Source organism: Dermacentor variabilis, chromosome 1 (genome assembly GCF_050947875.1).
Source record: "Dermacentor variabilis isolate Ectoservices chromosome 1, ASM5094787v1, whole genome shotgun sequence".
Classification (NCBI taxonomy): domain Eukaryota; kingdom Metazoa; phylum Arthropoda; class Arachnida; order Ixodida; family Ixodidae; genus Dermacentor; species Dermacentor variabilis.
The window spans coordinates 130,530,958-130,549,064 of record NC_134568.1 but is presented as its reverse complement, the minus strand read 5'-3'; the positions used below and the strand labels follow the sequence as shown (position 1 = coordinate 130,549,064).

General features: G+C 45.9%; 2 protein-coding genes across 3 annotated transcripts in view; both read right to left on the bottom strand.

The window, feature by feature from the left end:
* The window catches only part of LOC142584668 (uncharacterized), an 11,069-nt gene extending 7,639 nt beyond the window's left edge, over nucleotides 1-3,430 (bottom strand). Inside the window, exon 1 of the mRNA XM_075694844.1 lies at nucleotides 3,397-3,430. The gene's annotated coding sequence lies outside the window, so the exon portion shown is untranslated. The remainder of the gene's footprint in view (nucleotides 1-3,396) is intronic.
* LOC142584666 (WD repeat-containing protein 47) overlaps nucleotides 1-18,107 on the bottom strand; it is a 194,109-nt gene that overhangs the window by 113,676 nt on the left and 62,326 nt on the right. The gene's annotated exons all lie outside the window — the stretch shown is intronic.

Below are 18,107 nucleotides of genomic sequence, written 5' to 3'. Positions count from 1 at the left end.
TTATCCCCCGTATAGAGATTGTTGAAAAACACGCGCAGACGCGTTTTCTCTAACGTAAACTCGCTAAAATGCAGTGCGCGCATGCATTATAGCTCAACAGACAGACCGTTAACTCTTAAGACTCAGTTGTACCTCGTTAGCCGCTTGTACGAACATCGCCGAAGGCGCACCCTACCTCGTCAAGGTCGGCGCGTTTCTTTGTCTTTGTTACCGGCAGCGTACTGCGATGGTCAACTTACTTTACCACAGCTGATGCATGAACAATAACGTAGTGCCCCTGGCAGTTCCCGTTTCTTCCTTACTTGATGATTTCGGACAATTATAGTTAAAGCTGAAAGTTTAGCTCATAATTACGGTAAATATGGGCGTAATTATCAGTAATGATCAGTAATATCATTACAGTATACAATAACGCGTAATAAGATATCACTTTATCTCACTCGCACTGTTTCTTCTGTACAAGCAGGAGCAGTTGCTGCTCACAACTTGGATTGTTATATTGTTTAATATAATATTACGTGAACGTTTTGCTTTCATATATTTTTCTTATACCGATGCACGGTACTGTCACTTAAACTGCTGCGCTGTCCCCCAACCCTTATCTGTGCCGCTAATTAAATATCGATCGAATGGCAGCGTTTGTGTGTCCCAAAGCAACACAGGGGCTGCAGGAGCCGCCATAGCGGATGTCACCGATTAATTTTCATCGCCCGGGGTTCCTGAACGCGCACCCAACGCTCGGTAAACTAGACGAACGTTCCACGGCGTGCATAAGTGAATTTGCACGCCTGCGAGTTTGCGAGTCTGCCGGTGCTCAGTGAGCTACAAAACACCGTCAAATGCAAATAAGGGGTATCGACGGCACTACGAGAAGGAACTGTGCAGTTTATGCGCGCAATCGCAACGCTTCGTTTCCAAAGATTTGATGTGTATATTAAAACGACCAGAGCGCACAAATTACCTTTCAACAGAAAGTAGCACACGCATGCACGTATTATCGTATAAACAATTAAGAGCTTCATAGCCGTGGGCCAGAAAAACAAAATATCACTTTTCTTGCGACTGGCGCAGCTCTTGTTCTCTCGGCCATCTCTCATGCCGGCGTACGTACAATCGCTTTCGGCTTCACCTGTATTACTCTTCCTATAGCGTACAGGAGTACGTTAAAGCGGACTCGACCCCAGATCGAAACATTCGCAAAAATCCCCCCCCCCCACCCCTCTCTCCTCACTTGCATATTTATTGAGACCAAGGGAAGAGCGCATTCAATATATCATAACACGGCCCTGCGCAGTAAAATGCCCATTCTTGGTTGCTTAACATCAGTCGGCTTTGTCCAGGCCCAAATGGCTCGATTGACGATTCACGAGAACTAGTCACATGCCGGAGACGTTGCAGGTGCACCCGCAGGACGCGACCGCCTTACAAGATACAACGACCTTGCGAAGTCATTTTACTCCGAAAGAAGAACCTTTCCCACTCGCCACTGCAAGTTAAACAGGGCACAGGCAATCACCCTTCGCCTGTTACAGACCAATACATACCCCTCCCTCACACGCTATCACATTATATACCCCGACATCTACCCAAACCACACGTGCAAGATCTGTAGAACTCAATCAGCAACACTCCCATACATGCTATGGGAGTGTAAACATCAATACCCAGACCTTAATCCCGTGACCCTCGCGTCGAGATGGAACGCGGCGTTCAATCACGACGTTCCACCTGCGCAGCTCCCATCTGGACGACCAACTCTGGGCTACCCAGCAGGCCTACGAAGCGGCGAATAGGCAAGACTTCGACGTCCCATTGTGGGAGGCCTAGGCCCAACCGACTAAACAGCTGGTTCTCAATAAAGCTCTCTCTCTCTCTCTCTGTCTCTTTCTCTCTCTCTCTCTCTCTCACACACACACACAAACACACACACACACACACACACACACACACACACACACACACACACACACACACACACACACACACACACACACACACACACACACACACACACACACACACACACACGCGCGCGAATTGGGTCTAGCTATGGTGAGTTGATGACACTGCGAAATGAAGACACACACATGTCCAACAGCAATTTCTTTGTTTTACCAACGCGCGAAGGACGAAGAAAAGAGGCACAGGGCACAGAACAGAGCACCGCAGCTCTTCATATTGTGTCGCGCTGTTCGAAAAATTCGCTGTTTGACAAGATGTACCAACCAGCCCAAGCGAACACACACACACATGTTTACACATTTCAAAATCGGTACGGTTGCCATTTGTGCTCAGTGGCTTGGATAACGAGCGGTTTATATATCCTTCAGCCACGAGGGCATGATTGGACTTTTTCTTGAAACATTTGACACCGACAATATTTTGTACCAAGATCGCCAAACATGAATCTCAACTGACAACAAGAAAGGAAGGCGTCAACTCTAATTTTCTTACCAATTCTTGGCACATTTAGTTATTTTTCATTCATGTGGTTCTCCCTCGAATGCTGCTGTTTTTAGTAATAACTGCGCGCCCTTTCTGATGCCCTCCGGCTCCTGGTCAATCTCCCGCGCACAGTGCGCATGCGACACCAGTATGGGAACACTAAAACAATTTAATTAAATTCTGGGGTTTACGTGCCAAAGCCACGACCTGATAATGATGCACACCATAGTGGGGGACTGTACATTAGTTTGGCGACCTGGTGTTCGTTAACGTGCACCTGCATCTAAGTACACGAGCGTTTTTCGCATCGCGACCATCGAAATGCGGCCGCCGCGACCGGGATCGAACCAGCGACCGCGAGCTCAGCAGCAGCGCAACGCCACAGCCACTGGGCTACCGCGGCGGGCGACAGGTCACTCGAAACTTGCGTCTCGTGCTAGTGGAAACTGATAGACGCATGCGCGCGCACAATAGAAAGGGAGAAAGGCAGTGACGCGGAGGTCACAGCGGAACTCGCGGGAGCTCACACTGCAGCTTGGAACAGTCGAAAACGCAGATACACAGCCGTCTTTGACAGCCTGTCACAACTAATAACCGGAACGATTTAAATTAGGCCAGCTACAGCTAACAGCCAACCGTAATTCCAGAAAAGGACAACCTATTATTAATGAGCAAAAAATACTGTCATTTCACACGAAAGAAGTCTGTACTGCTCACAGGCGCAACCCGCTCCCGTTTTCATTGCCAGTGCAATCATTGCAGACAGCGCAAACGAGCTTGAAGCCGCGCAAAGGCGGGAGGTGCAATGAAACGTCGGCGCAGCGCATACGTACACTCTACTCTAGTTTAATGCTCGTCGTATGCCACAAGCGTATATATGCGCTGCCAGCAGGGCTCCGCAAGTTACGCCGAGCCGCGGAGCACGAAATCAAAGCGCGGGGTTTTCCTCACCAGCAGTCGCGCCGAGGAATGCGCGTCGTCGTCGCCGCCGCCTTCCGCTGCCCGGGCACCCGGCGACAGCAGCGAGAAGAAAGGGGCCTTGTCGTGGAGGCTGCAGCGCGACGGTGCCTTCTTCATCGTCGCTCTCGGCGAACGGCTGCGTGTCCCGGACAGCTGGTGTGCCGCCGCCGCTCTTCTAATGTGTCTCGACCGTCTTTTTTTCGCGGACCCTCTCCCCCACTCCTCGAGACCGCACACAAACACGCGGAGATACGCACAAAACAGCGCTCGCTATATACAGTCGCCAGTAAATGACCGGGCGCGTGTTTGCGACCTTTACCTACATCGGCGGAAAACCGCCGCTGACGTTGTCGTCGACCGGTTCTAACGTACAGGTCCGTCACCGTGTAGACGGCTTCGACGCTCGAATCGCGGCGAATGTGCTTGCCGAGCTCCGGCCGGGCGACTCACGAGCGCGGCTGCAACTTGACAGCGCACAATAACCGTGCGGTCGAAGGTATAGGCCGCGAAGTACGAAGTGTGCCCGCAGCGCCAGAAGCAACAAGAGGAAGACGAAGAAGAAAAAGAAATATAGCAGCACGTCCTGGCCTATCGGTCAAGCCACTGCAAAAGTCAAGAGTGCCACGCACAGCGAGTCAATATTAACAAGACGAGCAACGAGAGGATAGGAAAAAAAAAAAGGGAGGGGGGCGGAGGAAGAAACGTCGGAACACCTGCAAAATTCAGCTCCGTCAATATAACACTGGTCTACCTCTTCCCACACATGACAACCGCGCTTAATCTTTTGTCTTCAATGGTGGTCTTTGGTCTGCGTCACTCACAGTGAGAAGAAGAAATGAAGGAACGAAGATATTCGGCGTAAAACAAAAGCCAAATCGCACGGTTATATATATAAAGACGGCGGCAATCCGACACAGCACGCTAAGAAAGCTAGCGGAGGCGTCAACGCGCTGCAGCACAACCAGACCGCCGCACGTGTTGCGAGAGAACCGCCCACGGGGGAAGAATGCAATCTGTGCGGAGATGAGATTGTGAGGAAAAGAGGCCGGGGGGGGGGGGGGGGGGGGGAGTGGCGCATTCCTAAAAGCTGATGCAGTGCTCTTTCAACGCGCGAAGAGCTATTACGCAACCCCCCTGACAGCGATATAGACTTTTGTCTGCGGGAGGATCGCTTTCCACACACTGCCACCGTATTGTAAACAAAGGGCTCCCTGCGTTGCCGCGTCACCACGTTTCGCGTCGCCCAGCGGATGTCGGCTAGAGTCAGTAATACCTGTTGCTGGGCTATCGTTCATACTGTATTACGGATCTAGAGGCTAGAGTTTCTAGAGAGGGTCCGACGTTAGGATCTTAAAGCGACAAAGCTGGTGGCTCACTCTCGTTGAATGTCTATGTCGTGTTGCCTGGGTGCGTGGGTTGTTTTTAAACTTCTTTTTGCACTGTTCATAGGGGAAAAAGTCGCAGTCACTTTAGCATACCTTAAAGAGGATGCCTGCACGCGCACGAGACATTCCTTAAATTACTTGACATTCTCATTCAAATGCATTGCTAATTCCCATTGTTTTCTCCCACCAAAGGACGTGTGTTCGAGTACTTTAATTAACTCTATCTTAATTCATCTTTATCATCCCCTTATTTTTTAAGTACACTGCAGGACGGAGGCCTCTCCCTACGATGTCCAATTACCCCTGTTCTGCGCCAACTGATTCCAACTTGCGCCTGTGAATTTTCTAATTCCATCACCATGGTTGCTAGTCGTCCGCCCTCTTAGACTGCGCTTCCCTTCTCTTCGCACCCATTCTGTAACCATAATGGTCCACCGGTTATCTAACCTGCGCATTACATGACTTACCGAGCTCCATTTTTTTTTCGCTTAATGTCAATTAGAATAACGGCTATCCCCGTTTGCTCTCTGATCCAAAGTGCTCTCTTCCTGTCTCTTAACGTAACGCCTAACATATTTTGTTCTATCGACCTGCGCGGTCTCTAACTTGTTCTAGAGCTTCTTTGTCAACCTCCAAGTTTCTGCCCCGTATGTTAGCACCGGTATAATGCACTGATTGTTCATCTTTCTTTTTAATGATAGTCGTATAAGCTCCCAGTCAGGATCTGGTAATGCCTGCCGCATGCGCTCCAACACATTTTTATTCTTCTGTAAATTTCCTTCTCATGCAGGGTCACCTGTAAGTAATAAACCAAGATAAACGTACACCTTTACAGACTCTGGAGGTTGACTGGCGAGCCTGAACTCTTGTTCCCTTGTCAGGCTATGGATCATTATCTTTGTCTTCTGCATTTTAATCTTCAACCTCACTCTCTCTCTGTTAAGGTCCTCAATCATTTTTTGCAATTAGTCCCAAGTGTTGCTGAGCAGGACAATGTCATCTGCAAACCGAAGGTTACCGAGATACTCGCCGTTGAACCTCATTTCTAAGCCTTCCCATTTTAATAGCTTGAATACTTCTTGCAAGCACGCTGTCAATAGCATTGGAGAGATTTTGTCTCCTTGTCTGACCCCTTTCTTGATACGTATCCTCCTACTTTTCATGTGTAGAATTTTAAAAAAAAATTATGGGGTTTTACGTGCCAAAACTACTTTCTGATTATGAGGCACGCCGTAGTGGGGGACTCCGAAAATTTCGACCACCTGGGGTTCTTTAACGTGCACCTAAATCTAAGTACACGGGTGTTTTCGCATTTGGCCCCGTCGAATGTAGAATTAAGGTAGCTGTCGAATCTCTATGTATATTTTCCAAGATATTCACGTATGTCTCCTGTACTCCTTGATTACGTAATACCTCTATGACTGCTGGTATCCTTACCAAATCATACGCCTTTTCGTAATCTATGAAAAGTCATGGATGGAGAGAGGCTGATTGTACTCTGTGGATTTCTCGATAACCTTATTGGTGACATGGATGCGATCCATTGTAGAGTATCTCTTCCTGAAGCCAGCCTGTTCCCTTGGTTGACTAAAGTCTATTGTTGCCCTTATTCTCTTGGAAATTATCTTGGTAAATATTTTATACAATAGTGAAAACAAGCTAATGGGCCTATAATTTTTTCAATTCTTTAACGTCTCCCTTCTTGTGCATTAGTATAATGTTGGCATTCTTCCAGTTCTCTGGTACACTTTGGTACACTTTAAGTCGTGAGGCACTGCGTATAAAGGGCCGCACGCTTTTCAAGCATATCTCCTCTATCTTTGATAAAATCGACTGTAGGTCCACCTTCTCAAACGCTGTTCCCCGGGTCATATCTTGCAAGACCCTTAATTCTAACTCCACGGATGGCTAGTTATAGAAGGATCCTCTGTATCCTGTTCATTACTACTTCGAATGAAAGTAGCGTGGCTGCTCTGGGTACTGGACAGGTCAGTATAGAATTATTCCGCTGCTTATACTACGTACATCTTCTAAACTGCTAATGATATTACCCTGCTTATTTTTCAGTGCATACATCTTGGCTTGTCCTATGCCAAGTTTTCTTCTCACTTATCTCATGCTGGGTCCATTCTTTTACTGCTTCCTCAGTCTTTTTCGAGTTATAATTTCGAATATCCTTTACTTTCTGCTTGTTGATCAGCTTTGACAGTTCCGCGAATTCTATCTGATCTCTTGAGTTGGACGCTTTAATGCTTTGTCGTTTCTTTATTAGGTCCTTTGTTACTTGGGAAAGTTTACCAACTGGTTGCCGTGGTGCCTTACCTCTTACTTAAATTGCTGCTTCTGAAATCAGCATAGTTACGGTTTCATTCATTACCTTTATGTCATCTTCATTTCTCTGTTCTAAACCTACGTATTTGTTTGCAAGCACCAGCCTGAATTCGTCTGCTTTTACTTTTACTGCGTCTAGGTTGGCCCGTTTCTTCTTGCCTAATTTTATTCTTTTTCTCGTCATATTGAGGGAAATCCTACACCTCACTAAACTATGATCACTGCACTTTACTCAACCTAACACTAGTACTTCTACATCCTGTCTATTTCATTTCTTGTTTCTCCATTAGGGCTTTTCCAGGTCCACTTCCTGTTGCTACGCTTCCTGAAGAAGGCATTCATAATTCGTAACTCATTCCTTTTCCGCGAATTCTACAAACATCTCTCCTGTAGTGTTCCTAGAATCGATGCCATAGTTGCAAATTGCTTGTTCACCAGCCTGCTTTTTCTCCCCTTTTGCATTGAAGTCGCCCATGACTATATAGTATACTGAGTTTGCACTTTTCTCATCGCTAATGCAACATTTTCATAAAACTGATCTACTTCTTCGTCATCGAGACTGGATGTTGGAGCGTAAGCTTGTACTACCTTTATTCTGTACCTCCTATTCAGCTTTCTTACAACTGCCGCTACCCTCTTGTTAATGCTGTAGTTAATGATGCTGTGCTGTGTTAATGCTGTTAATCAATGTTGCCCGCTATGTCCCTATAGATTAGAAATCCCATCCCGTATTGTCTCCTATGTGGAAGTCCTCTGTAGCAGATGATGTGGCCGTTAGTCAGCACTAAAAAATTAAATTATGGGGTTTTACGTGCCAAAACCACCTTCTGATTATGAGGCACGCCGTAGTGGGGGTCTACGGAAATTTGGACCACCTGGGGTTCTGTAACGTTCACTTAAATCTAAGTACACCGGTGCTTTCACATCTCGTTTCCATCGAAATGAGGCCCCCGTGGTCGTTCGCCAGCACTGTTATCAGCTTCACCAGTTCCTTTAACCTCATTCGCCTTAATTAACACCAAAGGTCGTGGGTTCGACCATCAATTTTGGTGCCATTGAATTTTGGTCGCACAAAAGGTCGAGGGTTTGACTCCCGCTAATGGTAGTGGTTTCGAGTTCTTTAATTAACTTTACCTTAATTAAAACGAAAGGTCGTGGGTTTGACCATCGATGGAGGCACCATCAATTTTGGTGCCACTGAATTTGGTCCCACCCAAAGACGTAGGTTCGAGTGCCTTAATTAACTCTATTTTATATACCCTCGCCTTAACACCAAAGGTCGTGGGTTCGAGTGCATTAATTACCTCTATTTTAATTAACTTCAACTTAACACCAAATGTTGTGGGTTCAACGATCAATGGTGACACTATCAATTTTGGTGCTATTGAACTTTGGTCCCACCAAAGGCCGAGGGTTCGACTCCCACCAAAGGTCATGGGTTGGAGTGCCGTAATTAATTCTATTTTAATTAACTTCGCCTTTACATTGAAGGTCGTGGGTTCGAGCCCCACCAATTTTGCTGGCATAACGCCAGACTGGGTCAATTTAAGGCGAAAGCCTCAAGTGGCTCGTTGTGCGGTGACCTTGAGCGAAACACGGCTGGCGCAAATAAAGACCCTTGATAATGTGACAGTACCGCCACTCTTTGAACTCAGCCGCCGCCGCGCGGCCTCCTCCTCGTCCCTTGCGAGTCCCGCCCGCGGAAAGCGGTCTTGCGCCCGTTTTTCTGCACGACGATTGGTCTCCCTGCCGTTGCTCTTGGAAACGCGCGCATCTTGCGTTTTTCTTGTTTTTCTTTTTCATCCGCGCCATTTTTCTCCTCAGCTCGGCTGGCTCGGCGCTTTAGCTCGGCGTAGCGAACGTTGTACGCCGTGTTTCCTGGTCTCTGTGCTAGCGCTATGCTGTGCTGTTGCGCATATAACTGCAGCAAGAAGCCTGAAGATGGTTATGCAGTTTTTATGATACCATAAGGAAAGCGTGACCACTTGCGCAGTAAGCAGTGGCTGCATGACATTGGCCGAAGGAACTTTCTTCCGACAAAGAACTATGTTGTTTGTGACGCGAGGCTTCTTTCTTATTGCTCGTATCAAAGCATCCCCTAATGCTGCATCTATTTTTTTTTTTCATTCTTCCGGCCTGCTCACCAGCGTTTTGCTGCGGCAATTGGTACGCTGCATAAAAATGGGTTTGTCTTCAGTATGCACAATATTCTGGTGGGACTCCATCACCTCGCACATTCCCAACTGTCCTTATTCAGTCGGAAATGCAGCACTATAGGTTGTTTTCTGCTGTGAAGAATTCTGAGCGATGATACAGTCTCTCGATCGCACTTTTCATTATTGTTAGGATACGTTGCCTGTTTTACCGAAAATCGAAATGGCGGCTAGTAGAGGAGCTATTATTTTCAGCTTACGTCGATGTGTAGGTCAGTCGTACAATGAATGCAGGCCCCGAAAAAATCAGCGGCAGGTATATCTGTGGTACTGCAGGTGATGAGCGCTAGCTAGTCCACATTGCGTTTTAAGACGAATGCATATATTTTGTGTATATATATATATATATATATATATATATATATATATATATATATATATATATATATATATATATATATATATATTCAGCTCTGTATTAGGCCCCGGCCTCCTATTTCTAATATATATTAATGATCTACCATTACACGTTTCGTGAAAAATCTGCATGTACACTGATGACTGCGTGAATTAGCACTCAGTTACTAAAAATAATGAGCAAATCGTTCTCTAGAAAGGCTTAAAACAATATTCAAAATTTGTGTCAAGGGTGAGGTCCTAAACCTCACCAAGTGTAAATCAATGTCGTCCTCTTGCCGTTGTAACGCCTTGGTATTTCAATAATAAATTACTAACCAGCAAATTGAGCATGTAACCAATTATAAGTACTTGGGTGTTACAGTCTCAAATAATCTCGACTGGTATGTGCATGTGACTAACGTGATCTCATTAGCTAAGAAATCACTTGGGTTTTTAAGACGTAACTTAAAGGGATACTAAAGCGAAACAACAAATCAGTTTAGACTAATAAAGAATTGTTTGAGAGCCCTGCAAGCAGTCATTTCAAAAGAATAGTTTGATTATTAGATGAAATGAAGGTCGAAGCACCAGTATTTGAATTTCGCGCCGAAACCCCGACGCCTATACGTCAGTGTGACGTCAGGGATTCCAAAGTATGTTTTCGGATTTGGACCGCGTTGGCTGAGTAAAGGTTCCCGAACCTTGCCATTGTTAATATTCGGTTCCTTTAGAACACAATGTAGTCAATCTGTACCGTTATATAAATAAGTAGGCAATAGAAGATGCCATCAAAATCCATGACGTCACAGAGACCTGGTGCGGGAACTTTAAGGAGGCGTCGCCACCCGTCTTTCGTTCTTGCGCTTTTTTTTCTGGCTTACCAAGCGTCTTATCGTGGTAAGAGCGTTGTTTTTGGTGTCATAGAAATGTAATTTACTGATGCATAAAAAATCATTTTTCTCTTTAGTGTCCCTTTAAGAACGCTCTACAGCATGTGAAACTATTAGCTTACAAGACACTAATACGACCCAACCTAGAATACGCATTAGCCATTTGGAGCCCTCACCAAATTTTCCTCACCAGCACCCTTGAGACTTTTCAGAATCAAGCCATTCACTCCGCTTTTTCATGCGATATCAGCGTAACTACGTTAAAAGCAGAATTAGGCATACAAACCCTTTCCCATCGCCGTTTAATTACCATCTTGTCATTATTTCATAAATTTTACCGCAGCGTACTTAATCGTGCACCATATATCTTGCCACCATCACGCATGTCCCATCGCATAGGACATTCCTTAAACGTAGCTCGTCCAGACGTACGTCCTATCACCTTTGCATCTTCTTTACCTCGAACAGCCAAAGACTGGAACGGCCTTGCGCACAACATCATTTCTATGCCTAGCTCATCTGCCTTCACAGAAGCAATTGCCTCGCATTACGCTTTATAACAGTATTCATTTGATATTCAGTTGATATTCTCTGTAACCCACCCCGTATGTAATACCCCCAAGTGGGGTCTTTAAGTAAATAAAGTGAAAGTTTGATCCCGACCACGGCAGCCGCATTTCGACGGGGGCGAAAAAAAAAATTGCTGGCTCTCCCGTAATCGAGAGTAGATGTAAGGATGAAATGTCAACCGGCAAAGCAGACTGGTTGTAGCTGATAATAGCCACAATCTTAAAATGGGTGTAGTGCATGTTCGCAGCGACACACCCCAACACACCGCACCATGCTATATCGTGCAGTGGTCCATATGGAAACAGCCCAACTAGAAGAAAACCGGCTGAAAGCGGCACGACAGGAAGCGAAAGACGCCAGGGAGACAGAGCGCACAGTCCAGCTAGAAGAAGAAAAAGCGCCTGAAGGAGGCGCCACGCAGCGTGGCGCCATCTCTCGAGGTGACGCAAAACCCGCGCCGCGGAACTCACGGACCGCTGGCGCTCAAAAGAGCACAGGCAACCTCGTCTCAGCGCCAAAATATGAAATGAAGTGTATGGTGCCCTGTATCTGCCTTTTGAACGTCGCCCATTGAAAATGACAAATAAAACTACAGCGTACAAGAAGTTACAGCTTGAGTAATATTGAGAACAAACATTAAGAAGAACTCGGAAGCAATATTTTCTGTAACTTCTTTAGTCAGTAACTAGCGTATGTAATGCGGTCCTATACAAAGGGTTGGGGGTCAAGACGGCACTTTCTTATATTTTGACTCGTTGCCGGGATGATCTGTTCTTGCGACTTGTCCGGATAACGGCACTGGCTTTTGGCTCAAGGTCACTTGAATGTCGCCGAAAACGGGAGCTAGAAGCATTTCATGCTCATAACGCTCGTGCACTTACGGGACACGTTAAAGAACCCAACGGTGTCGAAATCAATCCGGAGTCCGCCTCTACGGCGTGCCTCATAATCCGATTGTGGCTTTGGCACGTACAGCCCCATAATTCAATTGAATTTTTAGTACTTCTGCCACGATGCGATGTGCCATGTAATGCAATGAATATGTTCAACCCTCTCGGAGGTTATGACGTATGGCGCACAACAACGCCTCCAGCAAACAGCCTTTGCGTGTTCTGTGTGCTACGCAGACAAACAGCAGTGGTGTACGCAATGTAACGTTTAATATCAACTCACCACTCTCGTGTTGGACTAAACGTTGAAGAAATTAAACATTTACCGTAAACATCACCGATAATTATCGTCAATCAAAGGAAACAGCACAGAAATATTTGCTTATATCGATTCCCACAGTGCGTGGGATCCGCATATTTTTCTTCTTCTTTTCTTTTACCGTGTCACGGTGTCCTTTCGTCAATCAGTTTACGTCCGAGCCACAGCGTGATATGGTTGTTTTTCGCCACGCGTCCTTTGTTTTCGCAACGTTTGAGTCAAACCACCATATTCATAGATAATTTCCAGAGCGTAGCGTCATCAACCACAACAGCTGGGGGTGTGACCGTACTCTTTATGCAAGCGAAGTATTATTCTCTGTGCTGTAGTAACAATGCTTCGCTTTCAGAGCGAAACTGCTTTTTTCCCCCTTCATTCCTTAATAAATTTTTCGCAACGTGCTTTGGGATCCCTACGACGATCGCCTGCGCACATCAATGTCCCTAGGGCAGTGCGCCCTTAACAGCTTATGCTGTAAAAATTACGTGTCCGATGGTGGGTTTTGAACCCGGGTAACCCAGCGCACCAGCCCGACGCTCTATCGATTGGGCCACAGGCGCCATGCGCAGCTCGACAAAAATAAAAACCTTACTACTCTCCTCGTGCAAGCTAGCGCTTTCAGGAGAATGGTAAGGTTGGTTGGTAAGGAGAGTGGTAAGTTAAATGAGAGCGCGCCAATTTCGTTCGTACTTCCCCTCGTGGCAGATAATAGTGAGTTTTAGTTTAGCAGACGCAAGCGGGTTGCGTACGCAAGAACTAGGGGCCACGGTACTGCGCATGCGCACACTCCTACGTCCGGGTCTGCGCATGCGCAGTACCGTCGCCCCTAGTTCTTGCGTACGCAAGCCGCTTGCGTCCCTTAAACTAAATTTAGCTCTCTAGTGCTTTGCAACGCTGTGTGACATGGCACCGCCTTAGCGTCGGCGCAGTTCACTTGAGTGGAGTGTCGCGCATGCGAGTGTTTCCTCGTTTTTTCTACGCTGATATGTATTGTATGCTTTGTACGCAATGTGGCGTTAGGTGTTCCCTCAACATAGGCCGCCTCGATACCGAGCCCGGCCCATACCTCAACACAGCCTCAACAATACTCGCAACTTTCGCGCCGCGCTCGCAAAATGCAGAGGCCGGTCTCTGCTACTGCAGAGACTCTTTGGGACTCCGTATAAACGCTGAGTCCCAAAAGCGTAAGTACACAAAAACCGAAACTTTAAACCATTTCACCGCATGCGCTGTGCGGAAAATCAATGTTTTGCATTGACATAAATTTAAAAAAAATTTTAATAAGAACATAGAAAAAGTATCGCGAATTTTGTAACTATTCTGTTATCTTCTATTTTTATATTTCAGCAAAATAATCTGTTCACTGTTCTTCCATAATTTTACAGAAAACTAACAGACGATTTATTCTACTAACGGAGTACCTTCTATTCCCCTCGTAACTGCAGCTTTCATGTAGTATAAAAGAGTCAAGTGCTGGGATGCGGCTGTAACAGATCATACATTACAGAAAAACACGCTACTTAGAACACATGAGGTAAGGCCACCGACAAGGTGTCTGGAGCCAAGACACCTCACACTGTGCGACACATCCACGTACACACTTCACGAGTTCATGTAGGCATGCTCTGAGCGACATGAACTCGCCCTGATCGCAGCTGTGTCATGTTCAGAAACCTTGACCAATTGTCTCGAGCAAACGAGATCTGTCTGCCTAACTGCGTAGCCGGTGAAGATGCACATAAATATTAGCTGAGGATAGTAAAGAGGCGAACAAACCTCACTTCGCTCACAATATTGATGCCAAATTTTTCACTTTACCGTATGGGGACCAATACTGTTAAAATCAAGAAGAATGCTATATTTGGCCATAAACATAAAAAAGACATTTTTTTGAAATAAAATAATTGTTTCTTCCGCTGAAAAAATTTCTGGAGTAAAAATAAAAAGTTTGTTTTTTGTTTTTCACATTTATTTTTTACAATTTGTAGGCGCAATACTTCATTTTTAGTGTGCCGAATTCGCCAGTGCCAGGATCAATAGGTTGTTCCTAAACACTTTATAAGCGAATTGCTGTTTATTAAAAAACGACATTTGCAAAACGAACGAGAGGCACTATTCCGAAAGACAGAAAATTCAAACCTTACTCTTATGCCCACCCACCATGTAATGTCCGGTTGGACCTTTGAGTTATAATAAAAAAAGGAAGAACACGAAAGAAAGGTGACATACTACGCAATATCATCCGTGGAGGTCAGGTTGAAGTAGGCGATGACACAAGGAAACAAGCAATCTCTCTCTCTCTCTCTCTCTCTCTCTCTCTCTCTCTCTCTATATATATATATATATATATATATATATATATATATATATATATATATATATATATATATATATATATGTGTGTGTGTGTATATATATATATATACATACATACATACATACATACATACATACATACATATATGTGTGGGGGGGGGGGCGGCGCATACGCCACCACTCTGATGTTCCTAATTTGACATAGTCTGTATAACCTGCCCTTCCCCTAACTCTATTTTCTTATATAGCGAAACTTTCTTGCCTCTTCCACTCACTTTTGGAGTTCTGGCTGCCGTTTCGCGCGATTGGCCGGTATTATTATCGTTATTATTAATGCTGTTGTTATTACTATTATTGTTGTTGTTAATCATGCAAACACAGTGCAAACCGAGGTGGCCCTGCGCCGTAGGTGGCACGTAAGCGCGGACGCGTGCTTCAACCCTACAACGCCGCCGTCGTCATTCCGTCGTTGTCATTTCATCGCCTTCGTGTGGTGATCGTTCCTACGTTGTCATGTCGTTACACCGCCACTGTCGAGCCATCATCGCCATTGCTCCGTCGCTACAGACTCGTCGTCTTGGCGTCATGGTCGTTCCATCGTCGTGATTCTGTCATAATGGTTTCAGTACCGTCACGCCATCGTCGTTGTTCCATAGTCGTCCGGCCCATTGTCGTCGTCGCCACGCCAGCGTTCTCATACACCACTGTCGCAATGCTGCTCCCGTCACGCCGTCATCGTCATACAGTCGTCATTATGCCATCGTGAACGTTCCATCGTCATCATTCTAGCACAGTCATGCCGTCGTCGTCACACCATCGTCGACGATGTCGTCATTCCACTGTCCTCATAGAGTCGTGGTCGTTACATCGTTGTCACTCTGTCGTAGTGATTCCGGTGTCGTCATGTCGTCGTGCATTCGTGGTCGTTCCATCTTCGTTATTCTGTCGTAGTGATTGCAGTGTCATCATTCCAACATTATCACACAATCGTCGTCATGCAGTAATGGTCGTTCCATCGCCACTGCGTCGTCGTCTTCATATAGAAGTGGTCGTCCCGTCGTGGTCATTCCTTCGGCGTCATGCATGGCGTGCGCATAATCGAGCGTCCCAAGTTTATGTTGAGTGACGCGTTTCCCGCTGAACATATGTCAGGCTTGGTCGTGTGCTGCTGACAGCAGAATTAGTGATGATGATGATGATGATGATGATGATGATGATGGTGATGGTGGTGGTGGTGGTGGTGGTGGTGGTTTATATTGGCATCCCCTTTGAAACGGGGCGGCGACAAATAGTCACTTGGGCAGCTTCAGTTAATCTATTATATTATAGGGTGTGTTCTTTTTTTAGACAATACAAAATTTTAAAAAATCGCCTGCGGCAGACAGCGTAATTGTAGTCTTTGTGCTGGATTACTCGAAGCGGCGGACATTACTCGCACAAGAAAGCGAGATGCATAATCGACAAATTAAAGACATTTTACTAATTACCTTTGGAGTTATTCACGTTCTACCACGTAGGTTCAATTTACTAATCGTAGCTGGCGAGTACGCAAGACATATCCACTTGGAACGACTTCTAAGGAGCGCACAGGTTTCGAGATTTGCGCCATGAAACTTGTGGTAAAAATGCACCATCGTTTCACTTACTTAAAGTACACCCGGTATACATATACTGCAGTCTAACATCTTGCATATCTCTCCTTGATTTTTTTTTCTCTCTCCATTAAAATGCGTATCTCTATATTGCACAGTTACCTATGTATGTAACGACTCCGGCTCTACTCATCTCTTCCCTTATTTTCCACCAATACTCTGAACGTCGAGCTTGCTAATCTCGACTCCTGACCAATTAATGCTTGCATCCGCTTTCAATCTCAGCGCTTCTGGAAGGTGGACGTTTCCTATGGGTCTTGTTGGGCGAATATCTTGGCATTCCATTACGATTTGCTGAGTGTTCTACGGACTTATGCCTCATCCGGTGATGACGATGATGTTTATTATCATCCCGCTTGAAACGAGCCGGCGACAAATAGTCAGCTAGCCTGCGTGATTTAATCATGTTTTACTACATCTATCGTCATCTAGTATTTTGCATATCTTATCTCGATCTTTACTTTTGTATTCAAAGGTGTTCTGAACCACGCCTCGCGCTTGCTGAAAGAACATAGCCCGCGGATAGCATACGCTGCTGTGAGCATCTCAGCCAAGTTTTGCAGTCGTGGGCGGCGCGTGTAGAACGGAAGCGGAGCGCGAAGTCACCGTTCTCTCAAACGCTCTCTCTTCAACAGAAGCCTGCTCCGCACTCTTTTCTGGAAGCTTTATTTAATACAGTAGATTCCCATACGCGGATGATATTGGCCAACAGCTGACATAAATCAAGAAGGGTGTTTCAATCAGTGCATTTCTTCCTACTGCTACTGCGCATATTTATTAACGCAGTTTATTAAACAAGCTGAAGTAAGCGAAAATATGCTTTCGAATTTCCTGAAGAAGCTGACTATCGTCTGCTCACGCTCGGCCGCGGCCGCCTGCGTATATAGGAATGAAACTTTGGCCACCTTGCTTACCGGTGTGGTACTAGCCTTAAACACTCAACTAGCCTCGAACCACGAGAAATGGTCAGACCACACGCATGATTATATAAGTATATATCAGGATTTCAGGGGTCGGACATACACCCAACTACTCGTGCCAGAAAAGTACCGACCACAGCTTTTAGAGTTAGCGCATGGGAATGCTTGGGCGGGTCACTTCGGTATCAAGAAGGCAAAGGTTAGGCTAGCGCGAGATTTCTATTGGCCAGGATGCTGGGAAGAGGTTGAAACACTTGCTCGGTCATGTGACGCATGTCAGCAAGTTGGTAAATCCAATGACAAGTGACAGAATTCACTCGGAGCGAGACAGGGCAAAATATAATCTTTCTTCGATCGCCTCAGCTGTGTCTTGCCTGCCCGAATGACTGTTAGGAATTGCTTTGCAATCTATTCTTTAGCTGTTTATTCTCTTTGAATGTGTCTTCTTAAGCCTATTTGTGGAGGTCTGTATTCCGGACTCTTTATCGGGCGCGTGTTTCCTGTTTAGTACAATAACAGTAATGGTGCTGTTGAGAGCACAGAGGGGGTTAGAGCGTTTGTTTTCATGGAGTTCGGTCTGGCGTTGTGGAGAGCATTGGGAGGGTGCTCACTTTCACCGAAGTGGTTGGTGTTGATCTTCGGTCACTCCGTGAGCTTTCTCAGATCCAAGCAAAGGAAAGACCAGCGGATGAAAGGGCGGCAAAGCCACTTCCTTGACCCCATCAAGGACGTCACTCAATCAGCCCATCGCATACGCCGAGCTACGTCGAACAGCTCGACTTCTGTATGTATTATCTGGTGGCGAGAGTGCTGCTGTGCCATACCACGTGGCTATCATCGAGGCGACGGGAGCTGCCATACTACGTGTACCACGTGC